This window comes from Argiope bruennichi, chromosome 6 (assembly GCF_947563725.1).
Source record: "Argiope bruennichi chromosome 6, qqArgBrue1.1, whole genome shotgun sequence".
NCBI classification, from domain to species: Eukaryota; Metazoa; Arthropoda; class Arachnida; order Araneae; family Araneidae; genus Argiope; species Argiope bruennichi.
The window spans coordinates 106,149,471-106,177,144 of record NC_079156.1 but is presented as its reverse complement, the minus strand read 5'-3'; the positions used below and the strand labels follow the sequence as shown (position 1 = coordinate 106,177,144).

General features: G+C 38.4%; 67 non-coding genes across 67 annotated transcripts; all 67 read right to left on the bottom strand.

Annotated features, from left to right (window-relative positions):
* Positions 1-260: 260 nt before the first annotated feature.
* Positions 261-332, bottom strand: Trnaw-cca (transfer RNA tryptophan (anticodon CCA)). The gene has a single exon. It is a non-coding gene; the product is annotated as a tRNA-Trp (tRNA).
* Positions 333-591: 259 nt separating this feature from the next.
* Positions 592-663, bottom strand: Trnaw-cca (transfer RNA tryptophan (anticodon CCA)). The gene has a single exon. It is a non-coding gene; the product is annotated as a tRNA-Trp (tRNA).
* A 260-nt stretch (positions 664-923) lies between these two features.
* Positions 924-995, bottom strand: Trnaw-cca (transfer RNA tryptophan (anticodon CCA)). The gene has a single exon. It is a non-coding gene; the product is annotated as a tRNA-Trp (tRNA).
* Positions 996-1,255: 260 nt separating this feature from the next.
* On the bottom strand, positions 1,256-1,327 carry Trnaw-cca (transfer RNA tryptophan (anticodon CCA)). Its single transcript has one exon. It is a non-coding gene; the product is annotated as a tRNA-Trp (tRNA).
* Positions 1,328-1,586: 259 nt separating this feature from the next.
* Trnaw-cca (transfer RNA tryptophan (anticodon CCA)) lies at positions 1,587-1,658 on the bottom strand. Its single transcript has one exon. It is a non-coding gene; the product is annotated as a tRNA-Trp (tRNA).
* A 259-nt stretch (positions 1,659-1,917) lies between these two features.
* Positions 1,918-1,989, bottom strand: Trnaw-cca (transfer RNA tryptophan (anticodon CCA)). Its single transcript has one exon. It is a non-coding gene; the product is annotated as a tRNA-Trp (tRNA).
* Positions 1,990-2,248: 259 nt separating this feature from the next.
* Positions 2,249-2,320, bottom strand: Trnaw-cca (transfer RNA tryptophan (anticodon CCA)). The gene has a single exon. It is a non-coding gene; the product is annotated as a tRNA-Trp (tRNA).
* Positions 2,321-2,579: 259 nt separating this feature from the next.
* Positions 2,580-2,651, bottom strand: Trnaw-cca (transfer RNA tryptophan (anticodon CCA)). Its single transcript has one exon. It is a non-coding gene; the product is annotated as a tRNA-Trp (tRNA).
* Positions 2,652-2,911: 260 nt separating this feature from the next.
* Trnaw-cca (transfer RNA tryptophan (anticodon CCA)) lies at positions 2,912-2,983 on the bottom strand. Its single transcript has one exon. It is a non-coding gene; the product is annotated as a tRNA-Trp (tRNA).
* Positions 2,984-3,242: 259 nt separating this feature from the next.
* Trnaw-cca (transfer RNA tryptophan (anticodon CCA)) lies at positions 3,243-3,314 on the bottom strand. The gene has a single exon. It is a non-coding gene; the product is annotated as a tRNA-Trp (tRNA).
* A 259-nt stretch (positions 3,315-3,573) lies between these two features.
* Positions 3,574-3,645, bottom strand: Trnaw-cca (transfer RNA tryptophan (anticodon CCA)). The gene has a single exon. It is a non-coding gene; the product is annotated as a tRNA-Trp (tRNA).
* Positions 3,646-3,904: 259 nt separating this feature from the next.
* Trnaw-cca (transfer RNA tryptophan (anticodon CCA)) lies at positions 3,905-3,976 on the bottom strand. The gene has a single exon. It is a non-coding gene; the product is annotated as a tRNA-Trp (tRNA).
* A 260-nt stretch (positions 3,977-4,236) lies between these two features.
* Trnaw-cca (transfer RNA tryptophan (anticodon CCA)) lies at positions 4,237-4,308 on the bottom strand. Its single transcript has one exon. It is a non-coding gene; the product is annotated as a tRNA-Trp (tRNA).
* Positions 4,309-4,567: 259 nt separating this feature from the next.
* Positions 4,568-4,639, bottom strand: Trnaw-cca (transfer RNA tryptophan (anticodon CCA)). The gene has a single exon. It is a non-coding gene; the product is annotated as a tRNA-Trp (tRNA).
* Positions 4,640-5,231: 592 nt separating this feature from the next.
* Trnaw-cca (transfer RNA tryptophan (anticodon CCA)) lies at positions 5,232-5,303 on the bottom strand. Its single transcript has one exon. It is a non-coding gene; the product is annotated as a tRNA-Trp (tRNA).
* A 256-nt stretch (positions 5,304-5,559) lies between these two features.
* Positions 5,560-5,631, bottom strand: Trnaw-cca (transfer RNA tryptophan (anticodon CCA)). The gene has a single exon. It is a non-coding gene; the product is annotated as a tRNA-Trp (tRNA).
* Positions 5,632-5,890: 259 nt separating this feature from the next.
* Trnaw-cca (transfer RNA tryptophan (anticodon CCA)) lies at positions 5,891-5,962 on the bottom strand. Its single transcript has one exon. It is a non-coding gene; the product is annotated as a tRNA-Trp (tRNA).
* A 259-nt stretch (positions 5,963-6,221) lies between these two features.
* On the bottom strand, positions 6,222-6,293 carry Trnaw-cca (transfer RNA tryptophan (anticodon CCA)). The gene has a single exon. It is a non-coding gene; the product is annotated as a tRNA-Trp (tRNA).
* A 260-nt stretch (positions 6,294-6,553) lies between these two features.
* Trnaw-cca (transfer RNA tryptophan (anticodon CCA)) lies at positions 6,554-6,625 on the bottom strand. The gene has a single exon. It is a non-coding gene; the product is annotated as a tRNA-Trp (tRNA).
* A 592-nt stretch (positions 6,626-7,217) lies between these two features.
* Positions 7,218-7,289, bottom strand: Trnaw-cca (transfer RNA tryptophan (anticodon CCA)). The gene has a single exon. It is a non-coding gene; the product is annotated as a tRNA-Trp (tRNA).
* A 256-nt stretch (positions 7,290-7,545) lies between these two features.
* On the bottom strand, positions 7,546-7,617 carry Trnaw-cca (transfer RNA tryptophan (anticodon CCA)). The gene has a single exon. It is a non-coding gene; the product is annotated as a tRNA-Trp (tRNA).
* Positions 7,618-7,876: 259 nt separating this feature from the next.
* Trnaw-cca (transfer RNA tryptophan (anticodon CCA)) lies at positions 7,877-7,948 on the bottom strand. Its single transcript has one exon. It is a non-coding gene; the product is annotated as a tRNA-Trp (tRNA).
* A 259-nt stretch (positions 7,949-8,207) lies between these two features.
* Trnaw-cca (transfer RNA tryptophan (anticodon CCA)) lies at positions 8,208-8,279 on the bottom strand. Its single transcript has one exon. It is a non-coding gene; the product is annotated as a tRNA-Trp (tRNA).
* A 260-nt stretch (positions 8,280-8,539) lies between these two features.
* Trnaw-cca (transfer RNA tryptophan (anticodon CCA)) lies at positions 8,540-8,611 on the bottom strand. The gene has a single exon. It is a non-coding gene; the product is annotated as a tRNA-Trp (tRNA).
* Positions 8,612-8,870: 259 nt separating this feature from the next.
* Trnaw-cca (transfer RNA tryptophan (anticodon CCA)) lies at positions 8,871-8,942 on the bottom strand. Its single transcript has one exon. It is a non-coding gene; the product is annotated as a tRNA-Trp (tRNA).
* Positions 8,943-9,202: 260 nt separating this feature from the next.
* On the bottom strand, positions 9,203-9,274 carry Trnaw-cca (transfer RNA tryptophan (anticodon CCA)). The gene has a single exon. It is a non-coding gene; the product is annotated as a tRNA-Trp (tRNA).
* A 592-nt stretch (positions 9,275-9,866) lies between these two features.
* On the bottom strand, positions 9,867-9,938 carry Trnaw-cca (transfer RNA tryptophan (anticodon CCA)). The gene has a single exon. It is a non-coding gene; the product is annotated as a tRNA-Trp (tRNA).
* A 256-nt stretch (positions 9,939-10,194) lies between these two features.
* Trnaw-cca (transfer RNA tryptophan (anticodon CCA)) lies at positions 10,195-10,266 on the bottom strand. The gene has a single exon. It is a non-coding gene; the product is annotated as a tRNA-Trp (tRNA).
* Positions 10,267-10,525: 259 nt separating this feature from the next.
* Trnaw-cca (transfer RNA tryptophan (anticodon CCA)) lies at positions 10,526-10,597 on the bottom strand. The gene has a single exon. It is a non-coding gene; the product is annotated as a tRNA-Trp (tRNA).
* A 591-nt stretch (positions 10,598-11,188) lies between these two features.
* Positions 11,189-11,260, bottom strand: Trnaw-cca (transfer RNA tryptophan (anticodon CCA)). Its single transcript has one exon. It is a non-coding gene; the product is annotated as a tRNA-Trp (tRNA).
* A 253-nt stretch (positions 11,261-11,513) lies between these two features.
* Trnaw-cca (transfer RNA tryptophan (anticodon CCA)) lies at positions 11,514-11,585 on the bottom strand. The gene has a single exon. It is a non-coding gene; the product is annotated as a tRNA-Trp (tRNA).
* Positions 11,586-11,844: 259 nt separating this feature from the next.
* Positions 11,845-11,916, bottom strand: Trnaw-cca (transfer RNA tryptophan (anticodon CCA)). The gene has a single exon. It is a non-coding gene; the product is annotated as a tRNA-Trp (tRNA).
* A 260-nt stretch (positions 11,917-12,176) lies between these two features.
* Trnaw-cca (transfer RNA tryptophan (anticodon CCA)) lies at positions 12,177-12,248 on the bottom strand. Its single transcript has one exon. It is a non-coding gene; the product is annotated as a tRNA-Trp (tRNA).
* A 259-nt stretch (positions 12,249-12,507) lies between these two features.
* Positions 12,508-12,579, bottom strand: Trnaw-cca (transfer RNA tryptophan (anticodon CCA)). Its single transcript has one exon. It is a non-coding gene; the product is annotated as a tRNA-Trp (tRNA).
* Positions 12,580-13,501: 922 nt separating this feature from the next.
* Positions 13,502-13,573, bottom strand: Trnaw-cca (transfer RNA tryptophan (anticodon CCA)). The gene has a single exon. It is a non-coding gene; the product is annotated as a tRNA-Trp (tRNA).
* Positions 13,574-13,833: 260 nt separating this feature from the next.
* Trnaw-cca (transfer RNA tryptophan (anticodon CCA)) lies at positions 13,834-13,905 on the bottom strand. The gene has a single exon. It is a non-coding gene; the product is annotated as a tRNA-Trp (tRNA).
* A 259-nt stretch (positions 13,906-14,164) lies between these two features.
* On the bottom strand, positions 14,165-14,236 carry Trnaw-cca (transfer RNA tryptophan (anticodon CCA)). Its single transcript has one exon. It is a non-coding gene; the product is annotated as a tRNA-Trp (tRNA).
* A 259-nt stretch (positions 14,237-14,495) lies between these two features.
* Trnaw-cca (transfer RNA tryptophan (anticodon CCA)) lies at positions 14,496-14,567 on the bottom strand. Its single transcript has one exon. It is a non-coding gene; the product is annotated as a tRNA-Trp (tRNA).
* A 259-nt stretch (positions 14,568-14,826) lies between these two features.
* Positions 14,827-14,898, bottom strand: Trnaw-cca (transfer RNA tryptophan (anticodon CCA)). The gene has a single exon. It is a non-coding gene; the product is annotated as a tRNA-Trp (tRNA).
* Positions 14,899-15,158: 260 nt separating this feature from the next.
* Trnaw-cca (transfer RNA tryptophan (anticodon CCA)) lies at positions 15,159-15,230 on the bottom strand. The gene has a single exon. It is a non-coding gene; the product is annotated as a tRNA-Trp (tRNA).
* Positions 15,231-15,489: 259 nt separating this feature from the next.
* Trnaw-cca (transfer RNA tryptophan (anticodon CCA)) lies at positions 15,490-15,561 on the bottom strand. The gene has a single exon. It is a non-coding gene; the product is annotated as a tRNA-Trp (tRNA).
* A 922-nt stretch (positions 15,562-16,483) lies between these two features.
* On the bottom strand, positions 16,484-16,555 carry Trnaw-cca (transfer RNA tryptophan (anticodon CCA)). Its single transcript has one exon. It is a non-coding gene; the product is annotated as a tRNA-Trp (tRNA).
* Positions 16,556-16,815: 260 nt separating this feature from the next.
* On the bottom strand, positions 16,816-16,887 carry Trnaw-cca (transfer RNA tryptophan (anticodon CCA)). Its single transcript has one exon. It is a non-coding gene; the product is annotated as a tRNA-Trp (tRNA).
* Positions 16,888-17,466: 579 nt separating this feature from the next.
* On the bottom strand, positions 17,467-17,538 carry Trnaw-cca (transfer RNA tryptophan (anticodon CCA)). The gene has a single exon. It is a non-coding gene; the product is annotated as a tRNA-Trp (tRNA).
* A 260-nt stretch (positions 17,539-17,798) lies between these two features.
* Positions 17,799-17,870, bottom strand: Trnaw-cca (transfer RNA tryptophan (anticodon CCA)). The gene has a single exon. It is a non-coding gene; the product is annotated as a tRNA-Trp (tRNA).
* Positions 17,871-18,129: 259 nt separating this feature from the next.
* Positions 18,130-18,201, bottom strand: Trnaw-cca (transfer RNA tryptophan (anticodon CCA)). The gene has a single exon. It is a non-coding gene; the product is annotated as a tRNA-Trp (tRNA).
* A 592-nt stretch (positions 18,202-18,793) lies between these two features.
* On the bottom strand, positions 18,794-18,865 carry Trnaw-cca (transfer RNA tryptophan (anticodon CCA)). Its single transcript has one exon. It is a non-coding gene; the product is annotated as a tRNA-Trp (tRNA).
* A 256-nt stretch (positions 18,866-19,121) lies between these two features.
* On the bottom strand, positions 19,122-19,193 carry Trnaw-cca (transfer RNA tryptophan (anticodon CCA)). Its single transcript has one exon. It is a non-coding gene; the product is annotated as a tRNA-Trp (tRNA).
* A 260-nt stretch (positions 19,194-19,453) lies between these two features.
* Positions 19,454-19,525, bottom strand: Trnaw-cca (transfer RNA tryptophan (anticodon CCA)). Its single transcript has one exon. It is a non-coding gene; the product is annotated as a tRNA-Trp (tRNA).
* A 259-nt stretch (positions 19,526-19,784) lies between these two features.
* Positions 19,785-19,856, bottom strand: Trnaw-cca (transfer RNA tryptophan (anticodon CCA)). The gene has a single exon. It is a non-coding gene; the product is annotated as a tRNA-Trp (tRNA).
* A 589-nt stretch (positions 19,857-20,445) lies between these two features.
* Trnaw-cca (transfer RNA tryptophan (anticodon CCA)) lies at positions 20,446-20,517 on the bottom strand. The gene has a single exon. It is a non-coding gene; the product is annotated as a tRNA-Trp (tRNA).
* Positions 20,518-20,777: 260 nt separating this feature from the next.
* On the bottom strand, positions 20,778-20,849 carry Trnaw-cca (transfer RNA tryptophan (anticodon CCA)). The gene has a single exon. It is a non-coding gene; the product is annotated as a tRNA-Trp (tRNA).
* A 259-nt stretch (positions 20,850-21,108) lies between these two features.
* Positions 21,109-21,180, bottom strand: Trnaw-cca (transfer RNA tryptophan (anticodon CCA)). Its single transcript has one exon. It is a non-coding gene; the product is annotated as a tRNA-Trp (tRNA).
* Positions 21,181-21,440: 260 nt separating this feature from the next.
* Trnaw-cca (transfer RNA tryptophan (anticodon CCA)) lies at positions 21,441-21,512 on the bottom strand. Its single transcript has one exon. It is a non-coding gene; the product is annotated as a tRNA-Trp (tRNA).
* Positions 21,513-22,104: 592 nt separating this feature from the next.
* On the bottom strand, positions 22,105-22,176 carry Trnaw-cca (transfer RNA tryptophan (anticodon CCA)). Its single transcript has one exon. It is a non-coding gene; the product is annotated as a tRNA-Trp (tRNA).
* A 256-nt stretch (positions 22,177-22,432) lies between these two features.
* Trnaw-cca (transfer RNA tryptophan (anticodon CCA)) lies at positions 22,433-22,504 on the bottom strand. Its single transcript has one exon. It is a non-coding gene; the product is annotated as a tRNA-Trp (tRNA).
* A 260-nt stretch (positions 22,505-22,764) lies between these two features.
* Positions 22,765-22,836, bottom strand: Trnaw-cca (transfer RNA tryptophan (anticodon CCA)). The gene has a single exon. It is a non-coding gene; the product is annotated as a tRNA-Trp (tRNA).
* Positions 22,837-23,094: 258 nt separating this feature from the next.
* On the bottom strand, positions 23,095-23,166 carry Trnaw-cca (transfer RNA tryptophan (anticodon CCA)). Its single transcript has one exon. It is a non-coding gene; the product is annotated as a tRNA-Trp (tRNA).
* A 260-nt stretch (positions 23,167-23,426) lies between these two features.
* On the bottom strand, positions 23,427-23,498 carry Trnaw-cca (transfer RNA tryptophan (anticodon CCA)). Its single transcript has one exon. It is a non-coding gene; the product is annotated as a tRNA-Trp (tRNA).
* Positions 23,499-24,088: 590 nt separating this feature from the next.
* Trnaw-cca (transfer RNA tryptophan (anticodon CCA)) lies at positions 24,089-24,160 on the bottom strand. Its single transcript has one exon. It is a non-coding gene; the product is annotated as a tRNA-Trp (tRNA).
* Positions 24,161-24,420: 260 nt separating this feature from the next.
* On the bottom strand, positions 24,421-24,492 carry Trnaw-cca (transfer RNA tryptophan (anticodon CCA)). The gene has a single exon. It is a non-coding gene; the product is annotated as a tRNA-Trp (tRNA).
* Positions 24,493-24,751: 259 nt separating this feature from the next.
* Positions 24,752-24,823, bottom strand: Trnaw-cca (transfer RNA tryptophan (anticodon CCA)). The gene has a single exon. It is a non-coding gene; the product is annotated as a tRNA-Trp (tRNA).
* Positions 24,824-25,414: 591 nt separating this feature from the next.
* Positions 25,415-25,486, bottom strand: Trnaw-cca (transfer RNA tryptophan (anticodon CCA)). Its single transcript has one exon. It is a non-coding gene; the product is annotated as a tRNA-Trp (tRNA).
* A 260-nt stretch (positions 25,487-25,746) lies between these two features.
* On the bottom strand, positions 25,747-25,818 carry Trnaw-cca (transfer RNA tryptophan (anticodon CCA)). The gene has a single exon. It is a non-coding gene; the product is annotated as a tRNA-Trp (tRNA).
* A 259-nt stretch (positions 25,819-26,077) lies between these two features.
* Positions 26,078-26,149, bottom strand: Trnaw-cca (transfer RNA tryptophan (anticodon CCA)). The gene has a single exon. It is a non-coding gene; the product is annotated as a tRNA-Trp (tRNA).
* A 581-nt stretch (positions 26,150-26,730) lies between these two features.
* On the bottom strand, positions 26,731-26,802 carry Trnaw-cca (transfer RNA tryptophan (anticodon CCA)). The gene has a single exon. It is a non-coding gene; the product is annotated as a tRNA-Trp (tRNA).
* Positions 26,803-27,393: 591 nt separating this feature from the next.
* Positions 27,394-27,465, bottom strand: Trnaw-cca (transfer RNA tryptophan (anticodon CCA)). Its single transcript has one exon. It is a non-coding gene; the product is annotated as a tRNA-Trp (tRNA).
* Positions 27,466-27,674: the final 209 nt, after the last annotated feature.

Sequence of the window (27,674 nt, the reverse complement as noted above, 5' to 3'; positions counted from 1 at the left end):
ACACGAAGAGTGGGATTGCCGTTATCTTTAAAGCATTCATGTGATTTGAAATAAATTTTGAACGCAGCACAGTAGATTCTCCTATGGCAAAGAAACATGATAAAAACTATATTCCTTACGCGATTTGAATATCTTTGCGTGACAGAGCCAGACGGGATATTTCTTCTCCTTTTTATTTAAAACAATCACATGCATGGAAAGAAATTTCGATTAATGAAGATCAAATTCTCACACAGCAAAGAAATTAAAACACAAAGCACTGTCCCGGACGTGATTTGAACACGCAACCTTCTGATCTGGAGTCAGACGAGCTACCGCTGCGCCACCGAGCCACACGGAGATTTGGATTGTCGTTATCTTTAAAGCATTCATGTGATTTTAAATAAATTTCGAACGCAGCACAGTAGATTCTCCTATCGCAAAGAAACATGATAAAAACTATATTCCTTACGCGATTTGAATATCTTTGCGTGACAGAGCCAGACGGAATATTTCTTTTCCTTTTTATTTAAAACAATCACATGCATGGAAAGAAATTTCGATTAATGAAGATCAAATTCTCACACATCAAAGAAATGAAAGACAAAGCACTGACCCGGACGTGATTTGAACACGCAACCTTCTGATCTGGAGTCAGACGCGCTCCCGATGCGCCACCGAGCCACACGAAGAGTTTGATTGCCGTTATCTTTAAAGCATTCATGTGATTTGAAATAAATTTCGAACGCAGCACAGTAGATTCTCCTATAGCAAAGAAACATGATAAAAACTATATTCCTTACGCGATTTGAATATCTTTGCGTGACAGAGCCAGACGGGACATTTCTTTTCCTTTTTATTTAAAACAATCACATGCATATAAAGAAATTTCGATTAATGAAGATCAAATTCTCACACAGCAAAGAAATTAAAACACAAAGCACTGTCCCGGACGTGATTTGAACACGCAACCTTCTGATCTGGAGTCAGACGAGCTACCGCTGCGCCACCGAGCCACACGAAGAGTGGGATTGCCGTTATCTTTAAAGCATTCATGTGATTTGAAATAAATTTTGAACGCAGCACAGTAGATTCTCCTATGGCAAAGAAACATGATAAAAACTATATTCCTTACGCGATTTGAATATCTTTGCGTGACAGAGCCAGACGGGATATTTCTTCTCCTTTTTATTTAAAACAATCACATGCATGGAAAGAAATTTCGATTAATGAAGATCAAATTCTCACACAGCAAAGAAATTAAAACACAAAGCACTGTCCCGGACGTGATTTGAACACGCAACCTTCTGATCTGGAGTCAGACGAGCTACCGCTGCGCCACCGAGCCACACGGAGATTTGGATTGTCGTTATCTTTAAAGCATTCATGTGATTTTAAATAAATTTCGAACGCAGCACAGTAGATTCTCCTATCGCAAAGAAACATGATAAAAACTATATTCCTTACGCGATTTGAATATCTTTGCGTGACAGAGCCAGACGGAATATTTCTTTTCCTTTTTATTTAAAACAATCACATGCATGGAAAGAAATTTCGATTAATGAAGATCAAATTCTCACACATCAAAGAAATGAAAGACAAAGCACTGACCCGGACGTGATTTGAACACGCAACCTTCTGATCTGGAGTCAGACGCGCTACCGTTGCGCCACCGAGCCACACGAAGAGTTGGATTGCCGTTATCTTTAAAGCATTCATGTGATTTGAAATAAATTTCGAACGCAGCACAGTAGATTCTCCTATGGCAAAGAAACATGATAAAAACTATATTCCTTACGCGATTTGAATATCTTTGCGTGACAGAGCCAGACGGGATATTTCTTTTCCTTTTTATTTAAAACAATCACATGCATGGAAAGAAATTTCGATTAATGAAGATCAAATTATCACACCGCAAAGAAATTAAAACACAAACACTGACCCGGACGTGATTTGAACACGCAACCTTCTGATCTGGAGTCAGACGCGATACCGTTGCGCCACCGATCCACACGAAGAGTGGGATTGCCGTTATCTTTAAAGCATTCATGTGAATTGAAATAAATTTCGAAAGCAGCACAGTAGATTCTCCTATAGCAAAGAAACATTATAAAAAGTATATTCCTTGCGCGATTTGAATAACTTTGCGAGACAGAGCCAGACGCCATATTATTTTCCTTTTTATTTAAAACATTCACATGCATGGAAATAAATTTCGATTAATGAAGATCAAATTCTCACACAGCAAAGAAATTAAAACAAAAAGCACTGACCAGGACGTGATTTGAACACGCAACCTTCTGATCTGGAGTTAGACGCGCTACCGTTGCGCCACCGAGCCACACGACGAGTTAGATTGCCGTTATTTTTAAAGAATTCATGTGATTTGAAATAAATTTCGAGCGCAGCACAGTAGATTCTCCTATAGCAAAGAAACATGACAAAAACTATATTCCTTACGCGATTTGAATATCTTTGCGTGACAGAGCAAGACGGGATATTTCTTTTCCTTTTTATTTAAAACAATCATATGCATGGAAAGAAGTTTCGATTAATGAAGATCAAATTCTCACACATCAAAGAAATAAAAGACAGAGCACTGACCCGGACGTGATTTGAACACGCAACCTTCTGATCTGGAGTCAGACGCGCTACCGTTGCGCCACCGAGCCACACGAAGAGTTGGATTGCCGTTATCCTTAAAGCATTCATGTGATTTGAAATAAATTTCGAACGCTTCACAGTAGATTCTCTTATAGCAAAGAAACATGATAAAAACTATATTCCTTAGGAGATTTGAATATCTTTGCGAGACAGAGCCAGACGACATATTTATTTTCCTTTTTATTTAAAACAATCACATGCATGGAAAGAAATTTCGATTAATGAAGATCAAATTCTCACACAGCAAAGAAATTAAAACACAAAGCACTGACCCGGACGTGATTTGAACACGCAACCTTCTGATCTGGAGTCAGACGTGCTACCGTTGCGCCACCGAGCCACACGAAGAGTGGGATTGCCGTTATCTTTAAAGCATTCATGTGATTTGAAATAAATTTCGAACGCAGCACAGTAGATTCTCCTATGGCAAAGAAACATGATAAAAACTATATTCCTTACGCGATTTGAATATCTTTGCGTGACAGAGCCAGACGGGATATTTCTTTTCCTTTTTATTTAAAACAATCACATGCATGGAAAGAAATTTCGATTAATGAAGATCAAATTATCACACCGCAAAGAAATTAAAACACAAACACTGACCCGGACGTGATTTGAACACGCAACCTTCTGATCTGGAGTCAGACGCGCTACCGTTGCGCCACCGATCCACACGAAGAGTGGGATTGCCGTTATCTTTAAAGCATTCATGTGAATTGAAATAAATTTCGAAAGCAGCACAGTAGATTCTCCTATAGCAAAGAAACATTATAAAAAGTATATTCCTTGCGCGATTTGAATAACTTTGCGAGACAGAGCCAGACGCCATATTATTTTCCTTTTTATTTAAAACATTCACATGCATGGAAATAAATTTCGATTAATGAAGATCAAATTCTCACACAGCAAAGAAATTAAAACAAAAAGCACTGACCAGGACGTGATTTGAACACGCAACCTTCTGATCTGGAGTTAGACGCGCTACCGTTGCGCCACCGAGCCACAAGACGAGTTAGATTGCCGTTATTTTTAAAGAATTCATGTGATTTGAAATAAATTTCGAGCGCAGCACAGTAGATTCTCCTATAGCAAAGAAACATGACAAAAACTATATTCCTTACGCGATTTGAATATCTTTGCGTGACAGAGCAAGACGGGATATTTCTTTTCCTTTTTATTTAAAACAATCATATGCATGGAAAGAAGTTTCGATTAATGAAGATCAAATTCTCACACATCAAAGAAATAAAAGACAGAGCACTGACCCGGACGTGATTTGAACACGCAACCTTCTGATCTGGAGTCAGACGCGCTACCGTTGCGCCACCGAGCCACACGAAGAGTTGGATTGCCGTTATCCTTAAAGCATTCATGTGATTTGAAATAAATTTCGAACGCTTCACAGTAGATTCTCTTATAGCAAAGAAACATGATAAAAACTATATTCCTTAGGAGATTTGAATATCTTTGCGAGACAGAGCCAGACGACATATTTATTTTCCTTTTTATTTAAAACAATCACATGCATGGAAAGAAATTTCGATTAATGAAGATCAAATTCTCACACAGCAAAGAAATTAAAACACAAAGCACTGACCCGGACGTGATTTGAACACGCAACCTTCTGATCTGGAGTCAGACGTGCTACCGTTGCGCCACCGAGCCACACGAAGAGTGGGATTGTCGTTATCTTTAAAGCATTCATGTGATTTGAAATAAATTTCGAACGCAGCACAGTAGATTCTCCTATGGCAAAGAAACATGATAAAAACTATATTCCTTACGCGATTTGAATATCTTTGCGTGACAGAGCAAGACGGGATATTTCTTTTCCTTTTTATTTAAAACAATCATATGCATGGAAAGAAATTTCGATTAATGAAGATAAAATTCTCACACATCAAAGAAATAAAAGACAAAGCACCGACCCGGACGTGATTTGAACACGCAACCTTCTGATCTGGAGTCAGACGCGCTACCGTTGCGCCACCGAGCCACACGAAGAGTTGGATTGCCGTTATCTTTAAAGCATTCATGTGATTTGAAATAAATTTTGAACGCAGCACAGTAGATTCTCCTATGGCAAAGAAACATGATAAAAACTATATTCCTTACGCGATTTGAATATCTTTGCGTGACAGAGCCAGACGGGATATTTCTTTTACTTTTTATTTAAAACAATCACATGCATGGAAAGAAATTTCGATTAATGAAGATCAAATTCTAACACAGCAAACAAATTAAAACACAAAGCACTGATCCGGACGTGATTTGAACACACAACCTTCTGATCTGGAGTCATTCGCGCTACCGTTGCGCCACCGAGCCACACGAAGCGTTGGATTGCCGTTATGTTTAAAGCATTCATGTCATTTGAAATAAATTTCGAACGCAGCACAGTAGATTCTCCTATAGCAAAGAAACATGATAAAAACTATATTCCTTACGCGATTTGAATATCTTTGCGAGACAGAGAAAGACGACATATTTATTTTCCTTTTTATTTAAAACAATCACATGCATGGAAAGAAATTTCGATTAATGAAGATCAAATTCTCACACAGCAAAGAAATTAAAACACAAAGCACTGACCCGGACGTGATTTGAACACGCAACCTTCTGATCTGGAGTTAGACGCGCTACCGTTGCGCCACCGAGCCACACGACGAGCTAGATTGCCGTTATCTTTAAAGAATTCATGTGATTTGAAATAAATTTCGAGCGCAGCACAGTAGATTCTCCTATAGCAAAGAAACATGATAAAAACTATATTCCTTACGCGATTTGAATATCTTTGCGTGACAGAGCAAGACGGGATATTTCTTTTCCTTTTTATTTAAAACAATCATGTGCATGGAAAGAAATTTCGATTAATGATCAAATTCTCACACATCAAAGAAATAAAAGACAAAGCACTGACCCGGACGTGATTTGAACACGCAACCTTCTGATCTGGAGTCAGACGCGCTACCGTTGCGCCACCGAGCCACACGAAGAGTTGGATTGCCGTTATCTTTAAAGCATTCATGTGATTTGAAATAAATTTTGAACGCAGCACAGTAGATTCTCCTATGGCAAAGAAACATGATAAAAACTATATTCCTTACGCGATTTGAATATCTTTGCGTGACAGAGCCAGACGGGATATTTCTTTTCCTTTTTATTTAAAACAATCACATGCATGGAAAGAAATTTCGATTAATGAAGATCAAATTATCACACCGCAAAGAAATTAAAACACAAACCCTGACCCGGACGTGATTTGAACACGCAACCTTCTGATCTGGAGTCAGACGCGATACCGTTGCGCCACCGATCCACACGAAGAGTGGGATTGCCGTTATCTTTAAAGCATTCATGTGAATTGAAATAAATTTCGAAAGCAGCACAGTAGATTCTCCTATAGCAAAGAAACATTATAAAAAGTATATTCCTTGCGCGATTTGAATAACTTTGCGAGACAGAGCCAGACGCCATATTTATTTTCCTTTTTATTTAAAACAATCACATGCATGGAAAGAAATTTCGATTAATGAAGATCAAATTCTCACACATCAAAGAAATAAAAGACAGAGCACTGACCCGGACGTGATTTGAACACGCAACCTTCTGATCTGGAGTCAGACGCGCTACCGTTGCGCCACCGAGCCACACGAAGAGTTGGATTGCCGTTATCCTTAAAGCATTCATGTGATTTGAAATAAATTTCGAACGCTTCACAGTATATTCTCTTATAGCAAAGAAACATGATAAAAACTATATTCCTTAGGAGATTTGCATATCTTTGCGAGACAGAGCCAGACGACATATTTATTTTCCTTTTTATTTAAAACAATCACATGCATGGAAAGAAATTTCGATTAATGAAGATCAAATTCTCACACAGCAAAGAAATTAAAACACAAAGCACTGACCCGGACGTGATTTGAACACGCAACCTTCTGATCTGGAGTCAGACGCGCTACCGTTGCGCCACCGAGCCACACGAAGAGTTGGATTGCCGTTATCTTTAAAGCATTCATGTGATTTGAAATAAATTTTGAACGCAGCACAGTAGATTCTCCTATGGCAAAGAAACATGATAAAAACTATATTCCTTACGCGATTTGAATATCTTTGCGTGACAGAGCCAGACGGGATATTTCTTTTACTTTTTATTTAAAACAATCACATGCATGGAAAGAAATTTCGATTAATGAAGATCAAATTCTAACACAGCAAAGAAATTAAAACACAAAGCACTGATCCGGACGTGATTTGAACACACAACCTTCTGATCTGGAGTCATTCGCGCTACCGTTGCGCCACCGAGCCACACGAAGCGTTGGATTGCCGTTATGTTTAAAGCATTCATGTCATTTGAAATAAATTTCGAACGCAGCACAGTAGATTCTCCTATAGCAAAGAAACATGATAAAAACTATATTCCTTACGCGATTTGAATATCTTTGCGAGACAGAGAAAGACGACATATTTATTTTCCTTTTTATTTAAAACAATCACATGCATGGAAAGAAATTTCGATTAATGAAGATCAAATTCTCACACAGCAAAGAAATTAAAACACAAAGCACTGACCCGGACGTGATTTGAACACGCAACCTTCTGATCTGGAGTCAGACGCGCTACCGTTGCGCCACCGAGCCACACGACGAGCTAGATTGCCGTTATCTTTAAAGAATTCATGTGATTTGAAATAAATTTCGAGCGCAGCACAGTAGATTCTCCTATAGCAAAGAAACATGATAAAAACTATATTCCTTACGCGATTTGAATATCTTTGCGTGACAGAGCAAGACGGGATATTTCTTTTCCTTTTTATTTAAAACAATCATGTGCATGGAAAGAAATTTCGATTAATGATCAAATTCTCACACATCAAAGAAATAAAAGACAAAGCACTGACCCGGACGTGATTTGAACACGCAACCTTCTGATCTGGAGTCAGACGCGCTACCGTTGCGCCACCGAGCCACACGAAGAGTTGGATTGCCGTTATCTTTAAAGCATTCATGTGATTTGAAATAAATTTTGAACGCAGCACAGTAGATTCTCCTATGGCAAAGAAACATGATAAAAACTATATTCCTTACGCGATTTGAATATCTTTGCGTGACAGAGCCAGACGGGATATTTCTTTTCCTTTTTATTTAAAACAATCACATGCATGGAAAGAAATTTCGATTAATGAAGATCAAATTATCACACCGCAAAGAAATTAAAACACAAACACTGACCCGGACGTGATTTGAACACGCAACCTTCTGATCTGGAGTCAGACGCGATACCGTTGCGCCACCGATCCACACGAAGAGTGGGATTGCCGTTATCTTTAAAGCATTCATGTGAATTGAAATAAATTTCGAAAGCAGCACAGTAGATTCTCCTATAGCAAAGAAACATTATAAAAAGTATATTCCTTGCGCGATTTGAATAACTTTGCGAGACAGAGCCAGACGCCATATTTATTTTCCTTTTTATTTAAAACAATCACATGCATGGAAAGAAATTTCGATTAATGAAGATCAAATTCTCACACATCAAAGAAATAAAAGACAGAGCACTGACCCGGACGTGATTTGAACACGCAACCTTCTGATCTGGAGTCAGACGCGCTACCGTTGCGCCACCGAGCCACACGAAGAGTTGGATTGCCGTTATCCTTAAAGCATTCATGTGATTTGAAATAAATTTCGAACGCTTCACAGTATATTCTCTTATAGCAAAGAAACATGATAAAAACTATATTCCTTAGGAGATTTGCATATCTTTGCGAGACAGAGCCAGACGACATATTTATTTTCCTTTTTATTTAAAACAATCACATGCATGGAAAGAAATTTCGATTAATGAAGATCAAATTCTCACACAGCAAAGAAATTAAAACACAAAGCACTGACCCGGACGTGATTTGAACACGCAACCTTCTGATCTGGAGTCAGACGTGCTACCGTTGCGCCACCGAGCCACACGAAGAGTGGGATTGCCGTTATCTTTAAAGCATTCATGTGATTTGAAATAAATTTCGAACGCAGCACAGTAGATTCTCCTATGGCAAAGAAACATGATAAAAACTATATTCCTTACGCGATTTGAATATCTTTGCGTGACAGAGCAAGACGGGATATTTCTTTTCCTTTTTATTTAAAACAATCATATGCATGGAAAGAAATTTCGATTAATGAAGATAAAATTCTCACACATCAAAGAAATAAAAGACAAAGCACCGACCCGGACGTGATTTGAACACGCAACCTTCTGATCTGGAGTCAGACGCGCTACCGTTGCGCCACCGAGCCACACGAAGAGTTAGATTGCCGTTATCTTTAAAGCATTCATGTGATTTGAAATAAATTTTGAACGCAGCACAGTAGATTCTCCTATGGCAAAGAAACATGATAAAAACTATATTCCTTACGCGATTTGAATATCTTTGCGTGACAGAGCCAGACGGGATATTTCTTTTACTTTTTATTTAAAACAATCACATGCATGGAAAGAAATTTCGATTAATGAAGATCAAATTCTCACACAGCAAAGAAATTAAAACACAAAGCACTGACCCGGACGTGATTTGAACACGCAACCTTCTGATCTGGAGTCAGACGCGCTACCGTTGCGCCACCGACCCACACGAAGAGTGGGATTGCCGTTATCTTTAAAGCATTCATGTGATTTGAAATAAATTTCGAACGCAGCACAGTAGATTCTCCTATGGCAAAGAAACATGATAAAAACTATATTCCTTACGCGGTTTGAATATCTTTGCGTGACAGAGCCAGACGGGATTTTTCTTTTCCTTTTTATTTAAAACAATCACTTGCATGGAAAGAAATTTCGATTAATGAAGATCAAATTCTAACACAGCAAAGAAATTAAAACACAAAGCACTGATCCGGACGTGATTTGAACACACAACCTTCTGATCTGGAGTCATTCGCGCTACCGTTGCGCCACCGAGCCACACGAAGCGTTGGATTGCCGTTATGTTTAAAGCATTCATGTCATTTGAAATAAATTTCGAACGCAGCACAGTAGATTCTCCTATAGCAAAGAAACATGATAAAAACTATATTCCTTACGCGATTTGAATATCTTTGCGAGACAGAGAAAGACGACATATTTATTTTCCTTTTTATTTAAAACAATCACATGCATGGAAAGAAATTTCGATTAATGAAGATCAAATTCTCACACAGCAAAGAAATTAAAACACAAAGCACTGACCCGGACGTGATTTGAACACGCAACCTTCTGATCTGGAGTTAGACGCGCTACCGTTGCGCCACCGAGCAACACGACGAGCTAGATTGCCGTTATCTTTAAAGAATTCATGTGATTTGAAATAAATTTCGAGCGCAGCACAGTAGATTCTCCTATAGCAAAGAAACATGATAAAAACTATATTCCTTACGCGATTTGAATATCTTTGCGTGACAGAGCAAGACGGGATATTTCTTTTCCTTTTTATTTAAAACAATCATGTGCATGGAAAGAAATTTCGATTAATGATCAAATTCTCACACATCAAAGAAATAAAAGACAAAGCACTGACCCGGACGTGATTTGAACACGCAACCTTCTGATCTGGAGTCAGACGCGCTACCGTTGCGCCACCGAGCCACACGAAGAGTTGGATTGCCGTTATCTTTAAAGCATTCATGTGATTTGAAATAAATTTTGAACGCAGCACAGTAGATTCTCCTATGGCAAAGAAACATGATAAAAACTATATTCCTTACGCGATTTGAATAACTTTGCGAGACAGAGCCAGACGCCATATTATTTTCCTTTTTATTTAAAACATTCACATGCATGGAAATAAATTTCAATTAATGAAGATCAAATTCTCACACAGCAAAGAAATTAAAACACAAAGCACTGACCCGGACGTGATTTGAACACGCAATCTTCTGATCTGGAGTCAGACGCGCTACCGTTGCGCCACAGAGCCACACGAAGAGTTGGATTGCCGTTATCTTTAAAGCATTCATGTGATTTGAAATAAATTTCGAACGCAGCACAGTAGATTCTGCTATAGCAAAGAAACATGATAAAAAGTATATTCCTTACGCGATTTGAATATCTTTGCGTGACAGAGCCAGACGGGATATTTCTTTTCCTTTTTATTTAAAACAATCACATGCATGGAAAGAAATTTCGATTAATGAAGATCAAATTCTCACACAGCAAAGAAATTAAAACAGAAAGCACTGACCCGGACGTGATTTGAACACGCAACCTTCTGATCTGGAGTCATACGCGCTACCTTTGCGCCACCGAGAAACACGACGAGTTAGATTGCCGTTATCTTTAAAGCATTCATGTGATTTTAAATAAATTTCGAACGCAGCACAGTAGATTCTCCTATAGCAAAGAAACGTGATAAAAACTATATTCCTTACGCGATTTGAATAACTTTGCGATACAGAGCCAGACGCCATATTTATTTTTCTTTTTATTTAAAACAATCACATGCATGGAAAGAAATTTCGATTAATGAAGATCAAATTCTGACACATCAAAGAAATAAAAGACAAAGCACTGACCCGGACGTGATTTGAACACGCAACCTTCTGATCTGGAGTCAGACGCGCTACCGTTGCGCCACCGAGCCACACGAAGAGTTTGATTGCCGTTATCTTTAAAGCATTCATGTGATTTGAAATAAATTTCGAACGCAGCACAGTAGATTCTCCTATAGCAAAGAAACATGATAAAAACTATATTCCTTAAGCGATTTGAATATCTTTGCGTGACAGAGCCAGACGGGATATTTCTTTTCCTTTAAAACAATCACATGCATGGAAAGAAATTTCGATTAATGAAGACCAAATTCTCACACATCAAAGAAATGAAAGACAAAGCACTGACCCGGACGTGATTTGAACACGCAACCTTCTGATCTGGAGTCAGACGCGCTACCGTTGCGCCACCGAGCCACACGAAGAGTTTGATTGCCGTTATCTTTAAAGCATTCATGTGATTTGAAATAAATTTCGAACGCAGCACAGTAGATTCTCCTATAGCAAAGAAACATGATAAAAACTATATTCCTTACGCGATTTGAATATCTTTGCGTGACAGAGCCAGACGGGATATTTATTTTCCTTTTTATTTAAAACAATCACATGCATGGAAAGAAATTTCGATTAATGAAGATCAAATTCTCACACATCAAAGAAATGAAAGACAAAGCACTGACCCGGATGTGATTTGAACACGCAACCTTCTGATCTGGAGTCAGACGCGCTACCGTTGCGCCACCGAGCCACACGAAGAGTTGGATTGCCCTTATCTTTAAAGCATTCATGTGATTTGAAATAAATTTCGAACGCAGCACAGTAGATTCTCCTACAGCAAAGAAACATGATAAAAACTATATTCCTTACGCCATTTGAATATCTTTGCGTGACAGAGCCAGACGGAATATTTCTTTTCCTTTTTATTTAAAACAATCACATGCATGGAAAGAAATTTCGATTAATGAAGATCAAATTCTCACACAGCAAAGAAATTAAAACACAAAGCACTGTCCCGGACGTAATTTGAACACGCAACCTTCTGATCTGGAGTCAGACGCGCTACCGTTGCGCCACCGAGCCACACGAAGAGTTGGATAGCCGTTATCTTTAAAGCATTCATGTGATTTGAAATAAATTTCGAACGCAGCACAGTAGATTCTCCTATAGCAAAGAAACGTGATAAAAACTATATTTCTTACGCGATTTGAATAACTTTGCGAGACAGAGCCAGACGCCATATTTATTTTCCTTTTTATTTAAAACAATCACATGCATGGAAAGAAATTTCGATTAATGATGATCAAATTCTCACACATCAAAGAAATAAAAGACAAAGCACTGACCCGGACGTGATTTGAACACGCAACCTTCTGATCTGGAGTCAGACGCGCTACCGTTGCGCCACCGAGCCACACGAAGAGTTTGATTGCCGTTATCTTTAAAGCATTCATGTGATTTGAAATAAATTTCGAACGCAGCACAGTAGATTCTCCTATAGCAAAGAAACATGATAAAAAGTATATTCCTTACGCGATTTGAATATCTTTGCGTGACAGAGCCAGACGGGATATTTCTTTTCCTTTTTATTTAAAACAATCACAAGCATGGAAAGAAATTTCGATTAATGAAGATCAAATTCTCACACAGCAAAGAAATTAAAACACAAAGCACTGACCCGGACGTGATTTGAACACGCAACCTTCTGATCTGGAGTCATACGCGCTACCGTTGCGCCACCGAGAAACACGACGAGTTAGATTGCCGTTATCTTTAAAGCATTCATGTGATTTTAAATAAATTTCGAACGCAGCACAGTAGATTCTCCTATAGCAAAGAAACGTGATAAAAACTATATTCCTTACGCGATTTGAATAACTTTGCGATACAGAGCCAGACGCCATATTTATTTTTCTTTTTATTTAAAACAATCACATGCATGGAAAGAAATTTCGATTAATGAAGATCAAATTCTCACACATCAAAGAAATAAAAGACAAAGCACTGACCCGGACGTGATTTGAACACGCAACCTTCTGATCTAGAGTCAGACGCGCTACCGATGCGCCACCGAGCCACACGAAGAGTTTGATTGCCGTTATCTTTAAAGCATTCATGTGATTTGAAATAAATTTCGAACGCAGCACAGTAGATTCTCCTATAGCAAAGAAACATGATAAAAACTATATTCCTTACGCGATTTGAATATCTTTGCGTGACAGAGCCAGACGGGATATTTCTTTTCCTTTTTATTTAAAACAATCACATGCATGGAAAGAAATTACGATTAATGAAGATCAAATTCTCACACATCAAAGAAATGAAAGACAAAGCACTGACCCGGACGTGATTTGAACACGCAACCTTCTGATCTGGAGTCAGACGCGCTACCGTTGCGCCACCGAGCCACACGAAAAGTTTGATTGCCGTTATCTTTAAAGCATTCATGTGATTTGAAATAAATTTCGAACGCAGCACAGTAGATTCTCCTATAGCAAAGAAACATGATAAAAACTATATTCCTTACGCGATTTGAATATCTTTGCGTGACAGAGCCAGACGGGACATTTCTTTTCCTTTTTATTTAAAACAATCACATGCATATAAAGAAATTTCGATTAATGAAGATCAAATTCTCACACAGCAAAGAAATTAAAACACATAGTACTGTCCCGGACGTGATTTGAACACGCAACCTTCTGATCTGGAGTCAGACGAGCTACCGCTGCGCCACCGAGCCACACGAAGAGTGGGATTGCCGTTATCTTTAAAGCATTCATGTGAATTGAAATAAATTTCGAAAGCAGCACAGTAGATTCTCCTATAGCAAAGAAACATTATAAAAAGTATATTCCTTGCGCGATTTGAATAACTTTGCGAGACAGAGCCAGACGCCATATTATTTTCCTTTTTATTTAAAACATTCACATGCATGGAAATAAATTTCGATTAATGAAGATCAAATTCTCACACAGCAAAGAAATTAAAACAAAAAGCACTGACCAGGACGTGATTTGAACACGCAACCTTCTGATCTGGAGTTAGACGCGCTACCGTTGCGCCACCGAGCCACACGACGAGCTAGATTGCCGTTATTTTTAAAGAATTCATGTGATTTGAAATAAATTTCGAGCGCAGCACAGTAGATTCTCCTATAGCAAAGAAATATGATAAAAACTATATTCCTTACGCGATTTGAATATCTTTGCGTGACAGAGCAAGACGGGATATTTCTTTTCCTTTTTATTTAAAACAATCATATGCATGGAAAGAAGTTTCGATTAATGAAGATCAAATTCTCACACATCAAAGAAATAAAAGACAAAGCACTGACCCGGACGTGATTTGAACACGCAACCTTCTGATCTGGAGTCAGACGCGCTACCGTTGCGCCACCGAGCCACACGAAGAGTTGGATTGCCGTTATCCTTAAAGCATTCATGTGATTTGAAATAAATTTCGAACGCTTCACAGTAGATTCTCTTATAGCAAAGAAACATGATAAAAACTATATTCCTTAGGCGATTTGAATATCTTTGCGAGACAGAGCCAGACGGGATATTTCTTTTCCTTTTTATTTAAAACAATCACATGCATGGAAAGAAATTTCGATGAATGAAGATCAAATTCTCACACATCAAAGAAATGAAAGACAAAGCACTGACCCGGATGTGATTTGAAGACGCAACCTTCTGATCTGGAGTCAGACGCGCTACCGTTGCGCCACCGAGCCACACGAAGAGTTGGATTGCCCTTATCTTTAAAGCATTCATGTGATTTGAAATAAATTTCGAACGCAGCACAGTAGATTCTCCTATAGCAAAGAAACATGATAAAAACTATATTCCTTACGCCATTTGAATATCTTTGCGTGACAGTGCCAGACGGAATATTTCTTTTCCTTTTTATTTAAAACAATCACATGCATGGAAAGAAATTTCGATTAATGAAGATCAAATTCTCACACAGCAAAGAAATTAAAACACAAAGCACTGTCCCGGACGTAATTTGAACACGCAACCTTCTGATCTGGAGTCAGACGCGCTACCGTTGCGCCACCGAGCCACACGAAGAGTTGGATTGCCGTTATCTTTAAAGCATTCATGTGATTTGAAATAAATTTCGAACGCAGCACAGTAGATTCTCCTATAGCAAAGAAACGTGATAAAAACTATATTTCTTACGCGATTTGAATAACTTTGCGAGACAGAGCCAGACGCCATATTTATTTTCCTTTTTATTTAAAACAATCACATGCATGGAAAGAAATTTCGATTAATGATGATCAAATTCTCACACATCAAAGAAATAAAAGACAAAGCACTGACCCGGACGTGATTTGAACACGCAACCTTCTGATCTGGAGTCAGACGCGCTACCGTTGCGCCACCGAGCCACACGAAGAGTTTGATTGCCGTTATCTTTAAAGCATTCATGTGATTTGAAATAAATTTCGAACGCAGCACAGTAGATTCTCCTATAGCAAAGAAACATGATAAAAAGTATATTCCTTACGCGATTTGAATATCTTTGCGTGACAGAGCCAGACGGGATATTTCTTTTCCTTTTTATTTAAAACAATCACAAGCATGGAAAGAAATTTCGATTAATGAAGATCAAATTCTCACACAGCAAAGAAATTAAAACACAAAGCACTGACCCGGACGTGATTTGAACACGCAACCTTCTGATCTGGAGTCATACGCGCTACCGTTGCGCCACCGAGAAACACGACGAGTTAGATTGCCGTTATCTTTAAAGCATTCATGTGATTTTAAATAAATTTCGAACGCAGCACAGTAGATTCTCCTATAGCAAAGAAACGTGATAAAAACTATATTCCTTACGCGATTTGAATAACTTTGCGATACAGAGCCAGACGCCATATTTATTTTTCTTTTTATTTAAAACAATCACATGCATGGAAAGAAATTTCGATTAATGAAGATTAAATTCTCACACATCAAAGAAATAAAAGACAAAGCACTGACCCGGACGTGATTTGAACACGCAACCTTCTGCTCTAGAGTCAGACGCGCTACCGATGCGCCACCGAGCCACACGAAGAGTTTGATTGCCGTTATCTTTAAAGCATTCATGTGATTTGAAATAAATTTCGAACGCAGCACAGTAGATTCTCCTATAGCAAAGAAACATGATAAAAACTATATTCCTTACGCGATTTGAATATCTTTGCGTGACAGAGCCAGACGGGATATTTCTTTTCCTTTTTATTTAAAACAATCACATGCATGGAAAGAAATTTCGATTAATGAAGATCAAATTCTCACACAACAAAGAAATGAAAGACAAAGCACTGACCCGGACGTGATTTGAACACGCAACCTTCTGATCTGGAGTCAGACTAGCTACCGCTGCGCCACCGAGCCACACGAAGAGTGGGATTGCCGTTATCTTTAAAGCATTCATGTGATTTGAAATAAATTTTGAACGCAGCACAGTAGATTCTCCTATGGCAAAGAAACATGATAAAAACTATATTCCTTACGCGATTTGAATATCTTTGCGTGACAGAGCCAGACGGGATATTTCTTCTCCTTTTTATTTAAAACAATCACATGCATGGAAAGAAATTTCGATTAATGAAGATCAAATTCTCACACAGCAAAGAAATTAAAACACAAAGCACTGTCCCGGACGTGATTTGAACACGCAACCTTCTGATCTGGAGTCAGACGAGCTACCGCTGCACCACCGAGCCACACGGAGATTTGGATTGTCGTTATCTTTAAAGCATTCATGTGATTTTAAATAAATTTCGAACGCAGCACAGTAGATTCTCCTATCGCAAAGAAACATGATAAAAACTATATTCCTTACGCGATTTGAATATCTTTGCGTGACAGAGACAGACGGAATATTTCTTTTCCTTTTTATTTAAAACAATCACATGCATGGAAAGAAATTTCGATTAATGAAGATCAAATTCTCACACATCAAAGAAATGAAAGACAAAGCACTGACCCGGACGTGATTTGAACACGCAACCTTCTGATCTGGAGTCAGACGCGCCACCGATCCACACGAAGAGTGGGATTGCCGTTATCTTTAAAGCATTCATGTGAATTGAAATAAATTTCGAAAGCAGCACAGTAGATTCTCCTATAGCAAAGAAATATGATAAAAACTATATTCCTTACGCGATTTGAATATCTTTGCGTGACAGAGCAAGACGGGATATTTCTTTTCCTTTTTATTTAAAACAATCATATGCATGGAAAGAAGTTTCGATTAATGAAGATCAAATTCTCACACATCAAAGAAATAAAAGACAAAGCACTGACCCGGACGTGATTTGAACACGCAACCTTCTGATCTGGAGTCAGACGCGCTACCGTTGCGCCACCGAGCCACACGAAGAGTTGGATTGCCGTTATCCTTAAAGCATTCATGTGATTTGAAATAAATTTCGAACGCTTCACAGTAGATTCTCTTATAGCAAAGAAACATGATAAAAACTATATTCCTTAGGCGATTTGAATATCTTTGCGAGACAGAGCCAGACGACATATTTATTTTCCTTTTTATTTAAAACAATCACATGCATGGAAAGAAATTTCGATTAATGAAGATCAAATTCTCACACAGCAAAGAAATTAAAACACAAAGCACTGACCCGGACGTGATTTGAACACGCAACCTTCTGATCTGGAGTCAGACGTGCTACCGTTGCGCCACCGAGCCACACGAAGAGTGGGATTGCCGTTATCTTTAAAGCATTCATGTGATTTGAAATAAATTTCGAACGCAGCACAGTAGATTCTCCTATGGCAAAGAAGCATGATAAAAACTATATTCCTTACGCGATTTGAATATCTTTGCGTGACAGAGCAAGACGGGATATTTCTTTTCCTTTTTATTTAAAACAATCATATGCATGGAAAGAAATTTCGATTAATGAAGATAAAATTCTCACACATCAAAGAAATAAAAGACAAAGCACCGACCCGGACGTGATTTGAACACGCAACCTTCTGATCTGGAGTCAGACGCGCTACCGTTGCGCCACCGAGCCACACGAAGAGTTGGATTGCCGTTATCTTTAAAGCATTCATGTGATTTGAAATAAATTTTGAACGCAGCACAGTAGATTCTCCTATGGCAAAGAAACATGATAAAAACTATATTCCTTACGCGATTTGAATATCTTTGCGTGACAGAGCCAGACGGGATATTTCTTTTCCTTTTTATTTAAAACAATCACATGCATGGAAAGAAATTTCGATTAATGAAGATCAAATTCTCACACAGCAAAGAAATTAAAACACAAAGCACTGACCCGGACGTGATTTGAACACGCAACCTTCTGATCTGGATTTAGACGCGCTACCGTTGCGCCACCGACCCACACGAAGAGTGGGATTGCCGTTATCTTTAAAGCATTCATGTGATTTGAAATAAATTTCGAACGCAGCACAGTAGATTCTCCTATGGCAAAGAAACATGATAAAAACTATATTCCTTACGCGATTTGAATATCTTTGCGTGACAGAGCCAGACGGGATTTTTCTTTTCCTTTTTATTTAAAACAATCACATGCATGGAAAGAAATTTCGATTAATGAAGATCAAATTCTCACACAGCAAAGAAATTAAAACACAAAGCACGGACCCGGACGTGATTTGAACACGCAACCTTCTGATCTGGAGTCCGACGCGCTACCGTTGCGCCACCGAGCCACACGAAGAGTGGGATTGCCGTTATCTTTGAAGCATTCATGTGATTTGAAATAAATTTCGAACGCAGCACAGTAGATTCTCCTATGGCAAAGAAACATGATAAAAACTATATTCCTTACGCGATTTGAATATCTTTGCGTGACAGAGCAAGACGGGATATTTCTTTTCCTTTTTATTTAAAACAATCATATGCATGGAAAGAAATTTCGATTAATGATCAAATTCTCACACATCAAAGAAATAAAAGACAAAGCACTGACCCGGACATGATTTGAACACGCAACCTTCTGATCTGGAGTCAGACGCGCTACCGTTGCGCCACCGAGCCACACGAAGAGTTGGATTGCCGTTATCTTTAAAGCATTCATGTGATTTGAAATAAATTTTGAACGCAGCACAGTAGATTCTCCTATAGCAAAGAAACATGATAAAAACTATATTCCTTACGCGATTTGAATATCTTTGCGAGACAGAGCCAGACGACATATTTATTTTCCTTTTTATTTAAAACAATCACATGCATGGAAAGAAATTTCGATTAATGAAGATCAAATTCTCACACAGCAAAGAAATTAAAACACAAAGCACGGACCCGGACGTGATTTGAACACGCAACCTTCTGATCTGGAGTCCGACGCGCTACCGTTGCGCCACCGAGCCACACGAAGAGTGGGATTGCCGTTATCTTTGAAGCATTCATGTGATTTGAAATAAATTTCGAACGCAGCACAGTAGATTCTCCTATGGCAAAGAAACATGATAAAAACTATATTCCTTACGCGATTTGAATATCTTTGCGTGACAGAGCAAGACGGGATATTTCTTTTCCTTTTTATTTCAAACAATCATATGCATGGAAAGAAATTTCGATTAATGAAGATCAAATTCTCACACATCAAAGAAATAAAAGACAAAGCACTGACCCGGACGTGATTTGAACACGCAACCTTCTGATCTGGAGTCAGACGCGCTACCGTTGCGCCACCGAGCCACACGAAGAGTTGGATTGCCGTTATCTTTAAAGCATTCATGTGATTTGAAATAAATTTCGAACGCAGCACAGTAGATTCTCCTATGGCAAAGAAACATGATAAAAACTATATTCCTTACGCGATTTGAATATCTTTGCGTGACAGAGCCAGACGGGATATTTCTTTTCCTTTTTATTTAAAACAATCACATGCATGGAAATAAATTTTGATTAATGAAGATCAAATTATCACACCGCAAAGAAATTAAAACACAAACACTGACCCGGACGTGATTTAAACACGCAACCTTCTGATCTGGAGTCAGACGCGATACCGTTGCGCCACCGATCCACACGAAGAGTGGGATTGCCGTTATCTTTAAAGCATTCATGTGAATTGAAATAAATTTCGAAAGCAGCACAGTAGATTCTCCTATAGCAAAGAAATATTATAAAAAGTATATTCCTTGCGCGATTTGAATAACTTTGCGAGACAGAGCCAGACGCCATATTATTTTCCTTTTTATTTAAAACATTCACATGCATGGAAATAAATTTCGATTAATGAAGATCAAATTCTCACACATCAAAGAAATAAAAGACAAAGCACTGACCCGGACGTGATTTGAACACGCAACCTTCTGATCTGGAGTCAGACGCGCTACCGTTGCGCCACCGAGCCACACGAAGAGTTGGATTGCCGTTATCCTTAAAGCATTCATGTGATTTGAAATAAATTTCGAACGCTTCACAGTAGATTCTCTTATAGCAAAGAAACATGATAAAAACTATATTCCTTAGGCGATTTGAATATCTTTGCGAGACAGAGCCAGACGACATATTTATTTTCCTTTTTATTTAAAACAATCACATGCATGGAAAGAAATTTCGATTAATGAAGATCAAATTCTCACACAGCAAAGAAATTAAAACACAAAGCACTGACCCGGACGTGATTTGAACACGCAACCTTCTAATCTGGAGTAAGACGTGCTACCGTTGCGCCACCGAGCCACACGAAGAGTGGGATTGCCGTTATCTTTAAAGCATTCATGTGATTTGAAATAAATTTCGAACGCAGCACAGTAGATTCTCCTATGGCAAAGAAACATGATAAAAACTATACTCCTTACGCGATTTGAATATCTTTGCGTGACAGAGCAAGACGGGATATTTCTTTTCCTTTTTATTTAAAACAATCATATGCATGGAAAGAAATTTCGATTAATGAAGATAAAATTCTCACACATCAAAGAAATAAAAGACAAAGCACCAACCCGGACGTGATTTGAACACGCAACCTTCTGATCTGGAGTCAGACGCGCTACCGTTGCGCCACCGAGCCACACGAAGAGTTGGATTGCCGTTATCTTTAAAGCATTCATGTGATTTGAAATAAATTTTGAACGCAGCACAGTAGATTCTCCTATGGCAAAGAAACATGATAAAAACTATATTCCTTACGCGATTTGAATATCTTTGCGTGACAGAGCCAGACGGGATATTTCTTTTCCTTTTTATTTAAAACAATCACATGCATGGAAAGAAATTTCGATTAATGAAGATCAAATTCTCACACAGCAAAGAAATTAAAACGCAAAGCACTGACCCGGACGTGATTTGAACACGCAACCTTCTGATCTGGAGTCAGACGCGCTACCGTTGCGCCACCGACCCACACGAAGAGTGGGATTGCCGTTATCTTTAAAGCATTCATGTGATTTGAAATAAATTTCGAACGCAGCACAGTAGATTCTCCTATGGCAAAGAAACATGATAAAAACTATATTCCTTACGCGATTTGAATATCTTTGCGTGACAGAGCCAGACGGGATTTTTCTTTTCCTTTTTATTTAAAACAATCACATGCATGGAAAGAAATTTCGATTAATGAAGATCAAATTCTAACACAGCAAAGAAATTAAAACACAAAGCACTGATCCGGACGTGATTTTAACACACAACCTTCTGATCTGGAGTCATTCGCGCTACCGTTGCGCCACCGAGCCACACGAAGCGTTGGATTGCCGTTATGTTTAAAGCATTCATGTCATTTGAAATAAATTTCGAACGCAGCACAGTAGATTCTCCTATAGCAAAGAAACATGATAAAAACTATATTCCTTACGCGATTTGAATATCTTTGCGAGACAGAGAAAGACGACATATTTATTTTCTTTTTTATTTAAAACAATCACATGCATGGAAAGAAATTTCGATTAATGAAGATCAAATTCTCACACAGCAAAGAAATTAAAACACAAAGCACTGACCCGGACGTGATTTGAACACGCAACCTTCTGATCTGGAGTTAGACGCGCTACCGTTGCGCCACCGAGCCACACGACGAGCTAGATTGCCGTTATCTTTAAAGAATTCATGTGATTTGAAATAAATTTCGAGCGCAGCACAGTAGATTCTCCTATAGCAAAGAAACATGATAAAAACTATATTCCTTACGCGATTTGAATATCTTTGCGTGACAGAGCAAGACGGGATATTTCTTTTCCTTTTTATTTAAAACAATCATATGCATGGAAAGAAATTTCGATTAATGATCAAATTCTCACACATCAAAGAAATAAAAGACAAAGCACTGACCCGGACGTGATTTGAACACGCAATCTTCTGATCTGGAGTCAGACGCGCTACCGTTGCGCCACCGAGCCACACGAAGAGTTGGATTGCCGTTATCTTTAAAGCATTCATGTGATTTGAAATAAATTTAGAACGCAGCACAGTAGATTCTCCTATAGCAAAGAAACATGATAAAAACTATATTCCTTACGCGATTTGAATATCTTTGCGAGACAGAGCCAGACGACATATTTATTTTCCTTTTTATTTAAAACAATCACATGCATGGAAAGAAATTTCGATTAATGAAGATCAAATTCTCACACAGCAAAGAAATTAAAACACAAAGCACTGACCCGGACGTGATTTGAACACGCAACCTTCTGATCTGGAGTCAGACGCGCTAAAGTTGCGCCACCGAGCCACACGAAGAGTGGGATTGCCGTTATCTTTAAAGCATTCATGTGATTTGAAATAAATTTCGAACGCAGCACAGTAGATTCTCCTATGGCAAAGAAACATGATAAAAACTATATTCCTTACGCGATTTGAATATCTTTGCTTGACAGAGCAAGACGGATATTTCTTTTCCTTTTTATTTCAAACAATCATATGCATGGAAAGAAATTTCGATTAATGAAGATCAAATTCTCACACATCAAAGAAATAAAAGACAAAGCACTGACCCGGACGTGATTTGAACACGCAACCTTCTGATCTGGAGTCAGACGCGCTACCGTTGCGCCACCGAGCCACACGAAGAGTTGGATTGCCGTTATCTTTAAAGCATTCATGTGATTTGAAATAAATTTTGAACGCAGCACAGTAGATTCTCCTATGGCAAAGAAACATGATAAAAACTATATTCCTTACGCGATTTGAATATCTTTGCGTGACAGAGCCAGACGGGATATTTCTTTTCCTTTTTATTTAAAACAATCACATGCATGGAAAGAAATTTCGATTAATGAAGATCAAATTCTCACACAGCAAAGAAATTAAAACACAAAGCACTGACCCGGACGTGATTTGAACACGCAACCTTCTGATCTGGAGTCAGACGCGCTACCGTTGCGCCACCGAGCCACACGAAGAGTGGGATTGCCGTTATCTTTAAAGCATTCATGTGATTTGAAATAAATTTCGAACGCAGCACAGTAGATTCTCCTATGGCAAAGAAACATGATAAAACCTATATTCCTTACGCGATTTGAATATCTTTGCGTGACAGAGCCAGACGGGATTTTTCTTTTCCTTTTTATTTAAACTATCACATGCATGGAAAGAAATTTCGATTAATGAAGATCAAATTCTCACACAACAAAGAAATTAAAACACAAAGCACTGATCCGGGCGTGATTTGAACACACAACCTTCTGATCTGGAGTCATTCGCGCTACTTTGCGCCACCGAGCCACACGAAGAGTTGGATTGCCGTTATCTTTAAAGCATTCATGTCATTTGAAATAAATTTCGAACGCAGCACAGTAGATTCTCCTATAGCAAAGAAACATGATAAAAACTATATTCCTTACGCGATTTGAATATCTTTGCGAGACAGAGCCAGACGACATATTTATTTTCCTTTTTATTTAAAACAATCACATGCATGGAAAGAAATTTCGATTAATGAAGATCAAATTCTCACACAGCAAAGACATTAAAACAAAAAGCACTGACCAGGACGTGATTTGAACACGTAACCTTCTGATCTGGAGTTAGACGCGCTACCGTTGCGCCACCAAGCCACACGACGAGCTAGATTGCCGTTATCTTTAAAGAATTCATGTGATTTGAAATAAATTTCGAGCGCAGCACAGTAGATTCTCCTATAGCAAAGAAACATGATAAAAATTACATTCCTTACGCGATTTGAATATCTTTGCGTGGCAGAGCCAGACGGGATATTTCTTTTCCTTTTTATTTAAAACAATCACATGCATGGAAAGAAATTTCGATTAATGAAGATCAAATTCTCACACAGCAAAGAAATTAAAACACAAAGCACTGACCCGGACGTGATTTGAACACGCAACCTTCTGATCTGGAGTCAGACGCGCTACCGTTGCGCCACCGAGCCACACGAAGAGTGGGATTGCCGTTATCTTTAAAGCATTCATGTGATTTGAAATAAATTTCGAACGCAGCACAGTAGATTCTCCTATGGCAAAGAAACATGATAAAAACTATATTCCTTACGCGATTTGAATATCTTTGCGTGACAGAGCCAGACGGGATTTTTCTTTTCCTTTTTATTTCAAACAATCATATGCATGGAAAGAAATTTCGATTAATGAAGATCAAATTCTCACACATCAAAGAAATAAAAGACAAAGCACTGACCCGGACGTGATTTGAACACGCAACCTTCTGATCTGGAGTCAGACGCGCTACCGTTGCGCCACCGAGCCACACGAAGAGTTGGATTGCCGTTATCTTTAAAGCATTCATGTGATTTGAAATAAATTTTGAACGCAGCAAAGTAGATTCTCCTATGGCAAAGAAACATGATAAAAACTATATTCCTTACGCGATTTGAATATCTTTGCGTGACAGAGCCAGACGGGATATTTCTTTTCCTTTTTATTTAAAACAATCACATGCATGGAAAGAAATTTCGATTAAGGAAGATCAAATTCTCACACAGCAAAGAAATTAAAACACAAAGCACTGACCCGGACGTGATTTGAACACACAACCTTCTGATCTGGAGTCATTCGCGCTACTTTGCGCCACCGAGCCACACGAAGAGTTGGATTGCCGTTATCTTTAAAGCATTCATGTCATTTGAAATAAATTTCGAACGCAGCACAGTAGATTCTCCTATAGCAAAGAAACATGATAAAAACTATATTCCTTACGCGATTTGAATATCTTTGCGAGACAGAGCCAGACGACATATTTATTTTCCTTTTTATTTAAAACAATCACATGCATGGAAAGAAATTTCGATTAATGAAGATCAAATTCTCACACAGCAAAGACATTAAAACAAAAAGCACTGACCAGGACGTGATTTGAACACGTAACCTTCTGATCTGGAGTTAGACGCGCTACCGTTGCGCCACCAAGCCACACGACGAGCTAGATTGCCGTTATCTTTAAAGAATTCATGTGATTTGAAATAAATTTCGAGCGCAGCACAGTAGATTCTCCTATAGCAAAGAAACATGATAAAAATTACATTCCTTACGCGATTTGAATATCTTTGCGTGGCAGAGCCAGACGGGATATTTCTTTTCCTTTTTATTTAAAACAATCACATGCATGGAAAGAAATTTCGATTAATGAAGATCAAATTCTCACACAGCAAAGAAATTAAAACACAAAGCACTGACCCGGACGTGATTTGAACACGCAACCTTCTGATCTGGAGTCAGACGCGCTACCGTTGCGCCACCGAGCCACACGAAGAGTGGGATTGCCGTTATCTTTAAAGCATTCATGTGATTTGAAATAAATTTCGAACGCAGCACAGTAGATTCTCCTATGGCAAAGAAACATGATAAAAACTATATTCCTTACGCGATTTGAATATCTTTGCGTGACAGAGCCAGACGGGATTTTTCTTTTCCTTTTTATTTCAAACAATCATATGCATGGAAAGAAATTTCGATTAATGAAGATCAAATTCTCACACATCAAAGAAATAAAAGACAAAGCACTGACCCGGACGTGATTTGAACACGCAACCTTCTGATCTGGAGTCAGACGCGCTACCGTTGCGCCACCGAGCCACACGAAGAGTTGGATTGCCGTTATCTTTAAAGCATTCATGTGATTTGAAATAAATTTTGAACGCAGCAAAGTAGATTCTCCTATGGCAAAGAAACATGATAAAAACTATATTCCTTACGCGATTTGAATATCTTTGCGTGACAGAGCCAGACGGGATATTTCTTTTCCTTTTTATTTAAAACAATCACATGCATGGAAAGAAATTTCGATTAAGGAAGATCAAATTCTCACACAGCAAAGAAATTAAAACACAAAGCACTGACCCGGACGTGATTTGAACACGCAACCTTCTGATCTGGAGTCATTCGCGCCACCGAGCCACACGAAGAGTAGGATTGCCGTTATCTTTAAAGCATTCATGTCATTTGAAATAAATTTCGAACGCAGCACAGTAGATTCTCCTATAGCAAAGAAACATGATAAAAACTATATTCCTTACGCGATTTGAATATCTTTGCGAGACAGAGCCAGACGACATATTTATTTTCCTTTTTATTTAAAACAATCACATGCATGGAAAGAAATTTCGATTAATGAAGATCAAATTCTCACACAGCAAAGAAATTAAAACAAAAAGCACTGACCAGGACGTGATTTGAACACGCAACCTTCTGATCTGGAGTTAGACGCGCTACCGTTGCGCCACCGAGCCACACGACGAGCTAGATTGCCGTAATCTTTAAAGAATTCATGTGATTTGAAATAAATTTCGAGCGCAGCACAGTAGATTCTCCTATAGCAAAGAAACATGATAAAAACTAAATTCCTTACGCGATTTGAATATCTTTGCGTGACAGAGCAAGACGGGATATTTCTTTTCCTTTTTATTTAAAACAATCATATGCATGGAAAGAAATTTCGATTAATGAAGATCAAATTCTCACACATCAAAGAAATAAAAGACAAAGCACTGATCCGGACGTGATTTGAACACACAACCTTCTGATTTGGAGTCATTCGCGCTACCGTTGCGCCACCGAGCCACACGAAGAGTTGGATTGCCGTTAACTTTAAAGCATTCATGTCATTTGAAATAAATTTCGAACGCAGCACAGTAGATTCTCCTATAGCAAAGAAACATGATAAAAACTATATTCCTTACGCGATTTGAATATCTTTGCGAGACAGAGCAAGACGACATACTTATTTTCCTTTTTATTTAAAACAATCACATGCATGGAAAGAAATTTCGATTAATGAAGATCAAATTCTCACACAGCAAAGAAATTAAAACAAAAAGCACTGACCAGGACGTGATTTGAACACGCAACCTTCTGATCTGGAGTTAGACGCGCTACCGTTGCGCCACCGAGCCACACGACGAGCTAGATTGCCGTTATCTTTAAAGCATTCATGTGATTTGAAATAAATTTCGAACGCAGCACAGTAGATTCTCCTATAGCAAAGAAACATGATAAAAACTATATTCCTTACGCGATTTGAATATCTTTGCGAGACAGAGCCAGACGACATATTTATTTTCCTTTTTATTTAAAAATATCACATGCATGGAAAGAAATTTCG